Here is a 10,400-nt window from a genome sequence, read left to right as displayed (position 1 = left end):
TTTCTACCACCTTTTTTAGTATTATTTTTATTTGTGACAAAACACTTAACATAAGATCTACCCTCTTAGTGAAATTTTAAGTTTACAGTACAGTATTTTTTTTTTTAGATAGGGTTTTGCTATGCAGTTTGGGCTGGTTTTGAACTCACTATGTAGCCCTGGCTGGCTACAAACTCATAGCAATCCTCCTGCCTCAGCCTTCCAAGTGCTGGGATTACAGGTGTGTACCACTACAATATAGTATTGCTAACTGTGGGTACTGGTTACTACAGATCTTCAATTTCCTGCATAACGGAAACTTTTCTCTCTTTGACTAATACCACCCTGTTACCCCTCCTCCTGGAATCACCATTCTATTCTCCACATCTGTGTTTCCTTATCTTTATTTAAATAATGTTTCCAGTGACAAGATTCTGAGAAGAGAATTGGGCAAGTTTGTACAAAAGGTCCCTTATGGGAAACTAGACATAAGGAGAGAGGCCCAGTTGACCTTCCCTGTGGACATGAAGGAGGGAGCAGCAAGCTGAGCCTCTATTGACAACCTGCCAGCATGCTGCAAGTTCCAGAGAAGTCAGCAACAGCTGAGATCTGGTTTAGAGAAATACGTACTGGGTACATTTTGCAAATAATGAGAAAAAGATGAATTTTCCATTTACCTAATTGCTTGCTCCCTTGACTAAACTGAATTAAAAGAGAGGTGAGCCAGACGCTTAGGGCTCTTTGTCCACTAGAGGCAAGACCCCCCTGGCCCCTCTTTCAAAATCTTCTCCAGTCTTGTCTTTAATCTCCAGTCACCTCCTCCGGTTAGGCATTCCTAGCAGGCTGGTTTCCTGCAGTTGCTTAAATCTTTGCGCTTCAACGAGCTAGAACAGACTCTGCAGTCTGAAACTAAGAAACTTTATCAGTACAGTAATTCTTTATTGAGTTTAGGAATTGAATATTTTTCTGGGTGGCCTCCAGGTATTGAAAGAGAGTGAATTTCAGGGCACCCACTCATCTTTTCGAAGTAATCAATTTACATATTGGTGATGTGAATAAGTATGCATATTAACCTTTTAACTCCAAGTATGCCCACACATGTCAAGCTTCCTGTGTCTCTCGCCTATCTTCCCTATGGGCATTGGCATAAACAATTAATGAAGTAAATGTTTTTATGAAAATTTTCAACACTGCCCAGAAAAACAGAAAAACAAGATTTAAAATAAATACATAGCATATAGCAAAGGCCTCATGAATTATAATCCAGAAAAAGTTTCACTGGGAGCTTTACTAGCCCATGTCTAAAAGCAAACTGAAGGCTGATCTCTCTTCTTTACCATAACCAGAATATACTATCTGCTTCTCCTTATTAGCAGCCACTGACTAATTACACGGAGAGCAAAAGGCCCTAAAATCTTCCAGCTGCTCCTGGATGCATACGGCCTGCTCTCGAGGCTTCCAGCGGCCGGGCTCACAGCTGGCAGCTGCTCTGGGCAGATGTTGACTTAATGCCTTATGTGTACTTCAGTGGCCGGGCCCAGGCTGCCCGGGCTGAGTGCCCTGCCCATCTTCGCCCTCTGCTTTATGTGTCCTCCCCCTCAAAGGGCTCCCAGATGAGTACTCAGAGAGGCTGCACCATATACTGGGACTTGGGATCAGAAGGCCAGCACTGGCATCTACCTGCTGTGTGGCTTTTTGCAAGCTACGTAAGTTTCCCAGCCTCAGTTTCCTTATCTGTAAATGGCAGTGGGAATCCAGGCTGTGGAATCACAGAGACCAGTTCAAGTCCTGGTCTGCTGTTCTGCAGGACAGCTGACAAATTCCTGAAGTCTAGGAAGGGGGCCGAAGATCCTTGCTTCTGCCTGCCTCCCAGGGTAATCTTTACTTCCTAGTGTCGCAGAAGGAGTCAAAAATTCTGTTCCCTTCGGATTCCTAAGCTATAACACGGAGACAAGAAGAACATCTCACTTTAGATCTTGAAGGAATAAATTAGAAAATATCTCTGGGACTTGACACACAGTGCCCCAAAATGCAAAATTTATTATGACTACTGTGGGCAAGGTCCCTAATTTCAGTCAGGTTGCTCATTTGCGAATGAGGATAGTGATCTTCCTTTGATTACTGCTTTGAATCACTAATGTAGTCACAGGGCTCAAGACCTCTTGTATGAAAAGAATTAAAGTGAAATCTCACTCCCATTCCGTGGCTGGAACACAACCAGAATGCAGTTTCCTATGTGACTGCCCAGAAGTATTTTACACATTCACAAGCAGATATGAACACACATTCTTCCCCATGAATTGCCTTTTCTTTTAATATATCCTGGTGATCTTTCCATGTCAGTACAAAGGAACTTCCTTATTCTTCTACATTTTATTATTATTGTTGTTATTTTTTTGTTTTGTTTTGTTTTTTGAGAAAGGGTCTCACTATGTAGTCCAGGCTGGCCTTGAAATCAAGGCAATCCTCCTGCCTCAGCCTTCTGTATAACTGGGACTGTAGCACGTACCTCTGTTCCCAGCTCTGTTGTTATTCTTTTACTAGTCTTATGGTTATTCCTTTTTACCTGCTTTATTTCTTGATGCCTTAGCTCTTCATTTTCCCACATTATGCAGCAGAAATCTTCGGAGTCCCTATTTACACAGTAGGCTGGACCGAGTAAGCAGGCCACACTTAGAGATCACCAAGTTTTCTTTTGTTTTTTTTTTCTGTTAACATGAACGCAAGTTTTATTCAAGAGATATTTAAAAAGAGGTGTATTCTAACAAAGTTTACGAGTTATCCATCCTACAGTAAAGAGTAGAAGTGGGTACCATTTATGACACACAAATTCCAACTTAATATTTCTGAATAAAGCTATAATGATTTGAGTCATTTAACTTTTGCTAATAAGGCTATCAAATTGTGTTCAGAAACTGACAGCACACACATGATCCTCTTAGAAAAAGGAGGTGCCAAGGATTTTCACTTCAGGCTGAATACCTCTAAGTATTAGGGTTTGTAACTTGAGACTGAATATTAGTACTACACGAATTCAATTTGAATCACCTTCACTATGTTTATCTACCAGTTATTTTTTAGAATTAGGTCAATGTTTATTGACTTTATGATGTTCTCAAATTATACAATTATACATGGTAGTCTCGAAAATATTCAAGGTCTTAGTTTGTAATTTCTCTTCAGTGTAATCTATAATATTAATGAATATCAAAGCAACTGTAGCTTTCTTCTAAAAATTATTTGTTACAGTACAGATCACATTCTATTTCATAATTCTGATAGAGAATCTGTTTTCTGGTAATACGCAAGAATTTAGGATGATTCAGTCCTTGGAAAATCTTAATGGCAGTCACTCACTAAAGTCAGTTACTCCTTGAGTCAGAAACACTCAGAAATTGCTATCATTGACTGAGTTTCTGGTTTTTAGTTGTTGTTTCTATTTTTGCTGGTTATTGCTTTAGTTGGTAACATCTAGATTTAAAACACAAGAACATCTCCACTAAGTCTAATGTCAAATATCACAAAATTTATACAGAAGACAGATTCATAGAGGCTATAAAGCTGGTGTTTTAGGTAACTCACCCTTGAAATGGGTGCAGAATTTTTAGAGGATATTCAATAAGATTTTGCTCAAAAAATAAATGCCCCTACTTTTCAGAGTGTTCCCATTCTTCACTAGGAGACTGAGCAGCTTAACATTTTTGCTATAAAAACCAACCACTCGAACAAAAATGTAAAAGGAAACCAATAAAGAACATATTTTTTTTCACAGTTAACAATAAATAAAAGCGCAATAAGTGTTCAAGTAGGGCACGTAGTTTAAAAACTACATGTGACTATTTGGCATAGGTCATCTCTTAAAGGCTCTTCAAGGGTCCCTGCCACTACTTATTGTGGTCATGACTGCTTGATTATTAGCTGCTGCTGGGAGTTGTGGACTGACAGGTCCTCAGCCATTACTTCTACCAGTATAGGAAACCTGGTATCTCCTTGATTCAGGGCCAGTTTGAACACCATTGTCCACTGGTCCAAAGGTACCTGTACCAGTATTACTATTCATGGAATTCATCTTCTGTTCACTGTGGGCCCCTTTGTTCAACTGTCCTTGATAATCAGGGTTGGGCTCACTGAAATTTGGCACTTCTGAATAAACCATGCAGAATTCCCCAATTTTCTGAGGCTCATCTCCCCTTCCAGTATAAAGTGTCTGTCAGGCACCCTTTCCGCATGGACGCATACCCTCTGGTCAACTGAATAATGTCCCCAGGCTGTGTAAGACCTCCGATGTCATCCCACACAGAAACAGCGATGCTGCCCGTTTTATCTGCCACTGTGCGCGGTCTCACTTCACGGCCCTCTTTGGTTTCGGTCACGCGTCCTGTCTCCAGCACAATAAAGACGACATTTACGTTTTTCTGTCCGGGCTTAATGTCTTTTACGAAAACAGGCAGGTCGCCGAGCCCGTTCATGGCGAGGCAGGTGCGGGGGACTGGGTGGGGCGGGGGGCCGGGGCAGGGAAGGCCGAGGGGCGAGGGCGGTTACTGGGGACCGGGAGCCAAGCCTGGCGGCCCCGAGACGGAGGCAAAACCGCCTCTGGAGAAAACCGCCAAGCACTCGCCCAGCGACCCCGCTCCCAGTGAGGACCGGAGCGGATAAAGGTTCAAAAAAAGGCAGTGAGGGCCCAAGTCTGTGCCGGCCTGTCACTCTCACCCTCGGGCAGGAAGGCAGGACTGTGGCAGCCGCTCGGGAGCCAAGACCCGAACCGCGCCTCGAGATCACCAGTTCCGAGGGCGCGGCCTCGGGGGAGTTCTCATCTGACCCCGCAGCAATCTGCTTCCTTTGGGGGACTTCCTCCAGGCGGTGGGGTCATACGAGAGATGAGCACACAGAGGAACGCTGGAGGTTTGGGGATAGGACCGAGAGGTGGCTGTGAAGGGACAGCAACACTTGGGAAATGAGAGAAAGAGCCTATGTTGTGTAAAACAGTTTCCTTTTTCTTCTTATTACAAAATTAATATATGACTAGGGTGAGAATTTGGAAAATTATGTTTCCATCCATGAATTATACATATTAAATGTGTGCTCTAAGTGCATATATGTCGTACATGTACATGTATATTTATATGGCTATCTTAAGAGTTGTGGGTTTTAATTTTTTTTTTAGCAACACTGTATCATAAGCATTAAACAATACCGATACTGATGACGAGTATTGGGTAACTTATGAAGTGACCGCGTAAAAGCAGTCTTAAGACAATGTGGTCTGCAGGCAACGATGAGTCTCGCGGGCTGTGAAGTGCAATAGTTAACAAAATAGCGTTAACAGCGGTTGGCACTGCAGCTGAAGGATCACCACACTCACACAAGGTCGGTCCACAGATGTCAGACGAGCAGCTGGCGCTCGGACCGAGTAACAGCCGGCGCTGGGAGTCGGTGTGCCTCATTTCAGAGACTGTTCTTACCTTACGCTCCCTTATTAAGTGTGGGTCAGATTAATCATGTCACAATGCCAATCTGATTTTACCTCAGTCGTATTGATTATAGGCATGTGTTCCCACTTGTGCCCATCTATTGTTTAGGGAGCGTGGTGCTTTTGACGGAACTGGGAGCAGCTGGGAGATCCAGGCGGCTTCAGAAGAGATGCGGGCTTTCAATGGGTCCGAGGACAACGAAGAGAAGGAAGAACGGAGACTGCACAGAGAGGGAAAGGAAGACACGAGCAGGGCTCGCTCAGGAATACAGAAAGCACTGGAGAAAGCGGGCCTTGGGGGTCACAGGAAATGAGACAGAGCGGGTAGAGCTCTTGGAGGAGCGGGAAGGGCCGGCTGTGGGCGATGTGAAGCAGCAGGCTCTTGCTCCGTGGCCACACCGTGGGCGTCTTGTGCAGAACCACTGAGCAAAACCGCTCTGCCATGGGCATTTTATTGAGCTCTAATAAAGAAATTGAGACCCTTCCAACTCTAATTGACTGTGATCAGGAAGCTGATAAATTATAACATTTATTTTCCAATCAGGAGCACTTGAAAGATCAGGAATGCTCACCAGATACGTGTCCAGAATATGCAGGGTAAAAAGCTTAGTAATTCAAATGAGTGCTTCCGTTTGAGTGACAGCTATTTTAATAAGAAAAAGTTCTCTAGGTAAAAATGGAAAGAGAATCTACTGGTTGACCAGTCATTTTTCTTCTAAAACAATAACTTGAGACAGTAACAAAAAAGAGGTGCCAGGTATCACACCAGAAACAGAACTTTGGTGTTTGCTGAGGATTTTTTCTCTCTAAAAAAAAAAAAAAAAAAGCATGCGGATGTCCCTATAATTTTGTCCAGATGACTGCAGAACTTGGAAAAGCTGTGTCTGAACAACATGCTGCTATTATTGGTCTTTTAATATATAATAATTATATAAAATTTGAAATTTTGAAAACTTTAGCTGTGCTGTCAGCTTTGGAAAAAGGATTCCAGTTTACCATGTTGAGTTGGTATTACACCAAAATTGACAGCCACACTGGGCTAGAATTATTAAACATATTTTTGCCATTTGCACAGGGGTAGCACACTGTTTTAAATATATAAGGTCTTATCTATGTGGGTTTGATTACAGAAACTAATATTCTCTCAATAATGAAAAGTATTAAAATTATTTTTGTTATTAATTATTTTCAGGATTTTTTCAATTCTAAGTCAGCATTTTGCACAAAAGAAAAATTGGTATTTGGGGCGGTCCTTGTAAGAGGTTGTTCTGTACATTTAGCATCTCTGTTCTTGACATTAAATTCTAGCAGCCCTCCACCCTGCCACATGATACATTTCCAAATCTCCGGGAGAATTTAGAGCTAAATATCAAGAGTGTATGGCTATTTTTTCTATTTATCAAATTTGGATATTATCTATGAGTGCACAAAAAAACAAACATTTAAGTCTCTTTATCCCCTCTATTTTTGCTAAGTTATACTACTGTTTTTAATTTGTTTACCTATATAACCTGATTTTAATGTTAAAGCTTTCAGTTTTGGACCATTTAGTATTATGTTGGCTGTTGGTCTCTGCATTGATGGCTTTTTTAAATTAATAAATTTATTTTATCCCATTCCCCCCTCAAGCCCCCTCCTCTCCCTAAGTACAGAGCTTTGATTCCATTTTTCTTCTATTTTCACTTCTTCCTTGCCCTTTTCTTCCTTTCTCCCTCCCTCCTCCCTTGTTTCCCTTCCCATATGAACACTTTCTTCCCATTTCCCAACATCCATTATACATCTCAGTCCTTATTTCCACATTCAATTTCTCACACCAGGGAAACAATTCAGTATTTAAACATGTGTGTCTGATTTATTTCACTTAAGAGTATGATCTCAAGGTCCATCCATAAGCTCATCCCTCTTTATGGCAGAGTAGAACTCCATTGTATAAAAAAACCACAACTTCTGTATTCACTCATCAGTTGATTGGGATTTGGGCTGTTTCCAACATTTAGCTATTACAAACTATGCTGTTATAAACATGGGTGTGCATCTATCGTTGTAGTATGATGCTTTTAATTCTTTTGGGAAGATACCAAGAAGAGGTACGGCTGGCTCAAATGGAACCTCTAGTCCTAGTTCTTTGAAAAATCTCCACACTGACTTCCACAGTGCTTGCACCAGTCTACACTCCCAGTAGTAGAGGAGAAGGGTTCTTTTTTCTCTACAGCCCCTCCATCATTTGTTATTGGTTGATTTCTTGATAGCAGCTAGCCTTTCTGGAGTAAGATATAATCTCAGTGTTGTTTTAATTTGCATTTCTCGAATGACCAGCGATGTTGAACATTTTCTCATATGTTTATTTGCCATTTCTAATTCTTTATCTGAGAAGTGTCTGTTCATTTCAGATGCCCGCCCATTTTTGCATTGGGTCTTTAAATTTGAGGGGTCTGATTTTTTTTTTGAGTTCTTTATATATTCTAGATAATAGTCCTTTATCTGAATACCTGGTAAAATTTTTTTTTCACTCTGTGGGTTGTCTCTTCTCTGTTGGTTTCTCTTCCTGTGCAAAATCTTTTTAATAAGATGAGTTCCCAGTTGTTGATTCCTTGCAGCATTTCCCTTGAGGTCTGGGTTTTGCCCATGGAGTCTTTGCCTACTCCTATGTTCTCAAGTGTTCTACCTATTCTCTCTTCCAGCAGCTTTAGTGTTTCTGTTTTAATATTTAGATCTTTGATTCATTATGATTTTAGGTAAGTGGATGGTTTCAATCTTCGGCATATGGAAAGCCAGTTTTTCCAGCACCATTTATTAAAGAGGCTCTCTTCCAGTGAAAGTGTTTGACTCCTTTGTCAAAGATAAGGTGGCTGAGTATGGCTGGAGTTGTTTCTGCATCCTCTAGTCTGTTCCACTAATCCTCAGGTCTGTTCTTTTGCCAGTACCATGCTGGTTTTTTTGTTTTTGTTTTTCTCACAGTAGCTCTGTAGTATAATTTAAATTCAGGGATTGTGATACTCCCTGCTTTGCCTTTGTTGCCCAGAATTGCCTTTGCTATTCTAGGTCTCTTCTGGTTCCAAGTGAATTAGGATTGTTTTTTCTAATTCTGTGAGGTATTCATAGATGGCTTTTATCAGATTGAGGTAAAGACCATCTATTCCAATTTTGTGTAGGGATTTTTATCATGAATGGGTGTTGGACTTTGTCAAATGTTTTTCTGTGTCCATTGAGATGATCATGTGGTTTTTGTCCTTGGCTCTGTTGATATGGTGTATTACATTTATCGATTTGTATATGTTCAACCATCTCTGCCTCCCTGGAATGAATCATACTCAGTCATGGTGTATAATCCCTCACCATGCACTAAACTAAAGTCTAAATAGATCAAAGATCTAAATATTAAAACAGAAACACTTAATCTGCTGGAAGAATAGGCATAACTCTTGAGGACATAGAGGTAGGCATTGACTTCATGAACAAAACCCAAACTGCATGGGAAACAGTACAAAGAATCAACAACTGGGATCTCATCCTATTAAAAAGTTTTTGCACTGCAAAAGAAATCACCAACAGAGTGAAGAGACAACCCACAGAGTGGGAAAAATTTTTATCCAGTAGTCCTTCAGATAAAAGACTAATATCTAGAACATACAAAGAATTGAAAAAAATCAGACGCCCCCCCCCTCAAATTTAAAGACCCAATCCAAAAATGAGCATCTGAAACAAATAGAGACTTCTCAAATGAAGAAGTAGAAATGGCAAACAAATACATGAAAAAATATTCAGCATCACTGGTCATCTGAGATATGCAAATTAAAACAATGCTGAGATTCCACCTCACCCCAGAAAGAATGACTGCTATCAAGAAATCAACCAATAACAAATGCTGGCGGGGCTGTGGGGAAAGAGGAACCCTGCTCCACTGCTGGTGGGAGTGTAGACTGGTGCAACCACTGTGGAAATCAGTATGGAGATTCCTTAAAGAACTAGGGCTGGAAGTCCCATTTGACCCAGGTATTCCCTTGCTGGGTGTCTTCCCAAAAGAATTAAAAGCATCATACCACAGTGATATATGTGCACCCATGTTTATAGCAGCACAGTTTGTAATAGCTAAAGCTTGGAAAAAGCCCAAATGCCCATCAACCAATGAATGGATAAAAAGATGTGTTTTTTTAGTACATTGAAGTACTAGTCAGCCATAAAGAAAGATAAATGAGAAGTTTATAGCTAAATGTATGCAACTTGGCTTTTTTTTTTTTGTAGCGGGTATTGAACTCAGGACCTTGCACTTGCAAGGCAGGCAGCGGCACCACTGAGCTAAATCCCCAGCCCTGCAACTTGAGACTGTACTCTTAAGTGAAATAAATCAGACACATATGTCTAAATATTGCATTGTCTCTCTGGTGTGAGAAACTGAAAAGGTAAATAAGGACCAAAATGTATAACAGATAATATAAAATAGGAAGAAACTGTTCAAAACAAAAGGGAAACTGTGAAAGGGTGAGGGAGAGAAGAAGGAAAATAAAAATGGGAAAAGAAGGAAAAAATAGAAATGAAGCTTTTGTAAATAAGGGGGGCGGAGGTTGAAGGGAGTGAAGGAGATTGGGAGAAAAATAGGAATCAAGATATCCCATGTACAGGTAGAAACTTCCTTTGATGAATGTGACTGTTATATATATTTAAATTGTACCAATAAAATTAATTTAGAAATAAAATGTATTTTAGTAATCATTTAAAATTTTTGAGATCTTTTTTGTTTTCTGTTTGGTCCTTAATAGCATTTTATTTTTGTTGTAAGGAAACAATATCTTTTTATTATTTTGTTTTATTTTATTGTGGTACCAGGGATAGAACTCCGGTCCTTGCACTTGCGAGGCAGGAAGTGGAACCACTGAGCTAAATCCCCAGCCCTACAATATCTTCTTAATCGTGGAGTCTTCAGATTTTCTTTTTAAAAGTGATTTCTTCTTTC

The 10,400-nt window shown here is 40.5% G+C and overlaps 1 pseudogene; it reads right to left on the bottom strand.

The window, feature by feature from the left end:
• Window positions 1-2,680: 2,680 nt before the first annotated feature.
• On the bottom strand, window positions 2,681-4,448 carry LOC101720495 (SOSS complex subunit B2 pseudogene; annotated as a pseudogene).
• Window positions 4,449-10,400: the final 5,952 nt, after the last annotated feature.

This window comes from Heterocephalus glaber, unplaced genomic scaffold, assembly GCF_053883595.1.
Source record: "Heterocephalus glaber isolate CG9 unplaced genomic scaffold, H.glaber_assembly_v1.0 deba00000676, whole genome shotgun sequence".
Taxonomy (NCBI): Eukaryota; Metazoa; Chordata; class Mammalia; order Rodentia; family Bathyergidae; genus Heterocephalus; species Heterocephalus glaber.
Note: the sequence above shows the minus strand (reverse complement) of the source record. Positions and strands in the feature narration are given on the sequence as shown.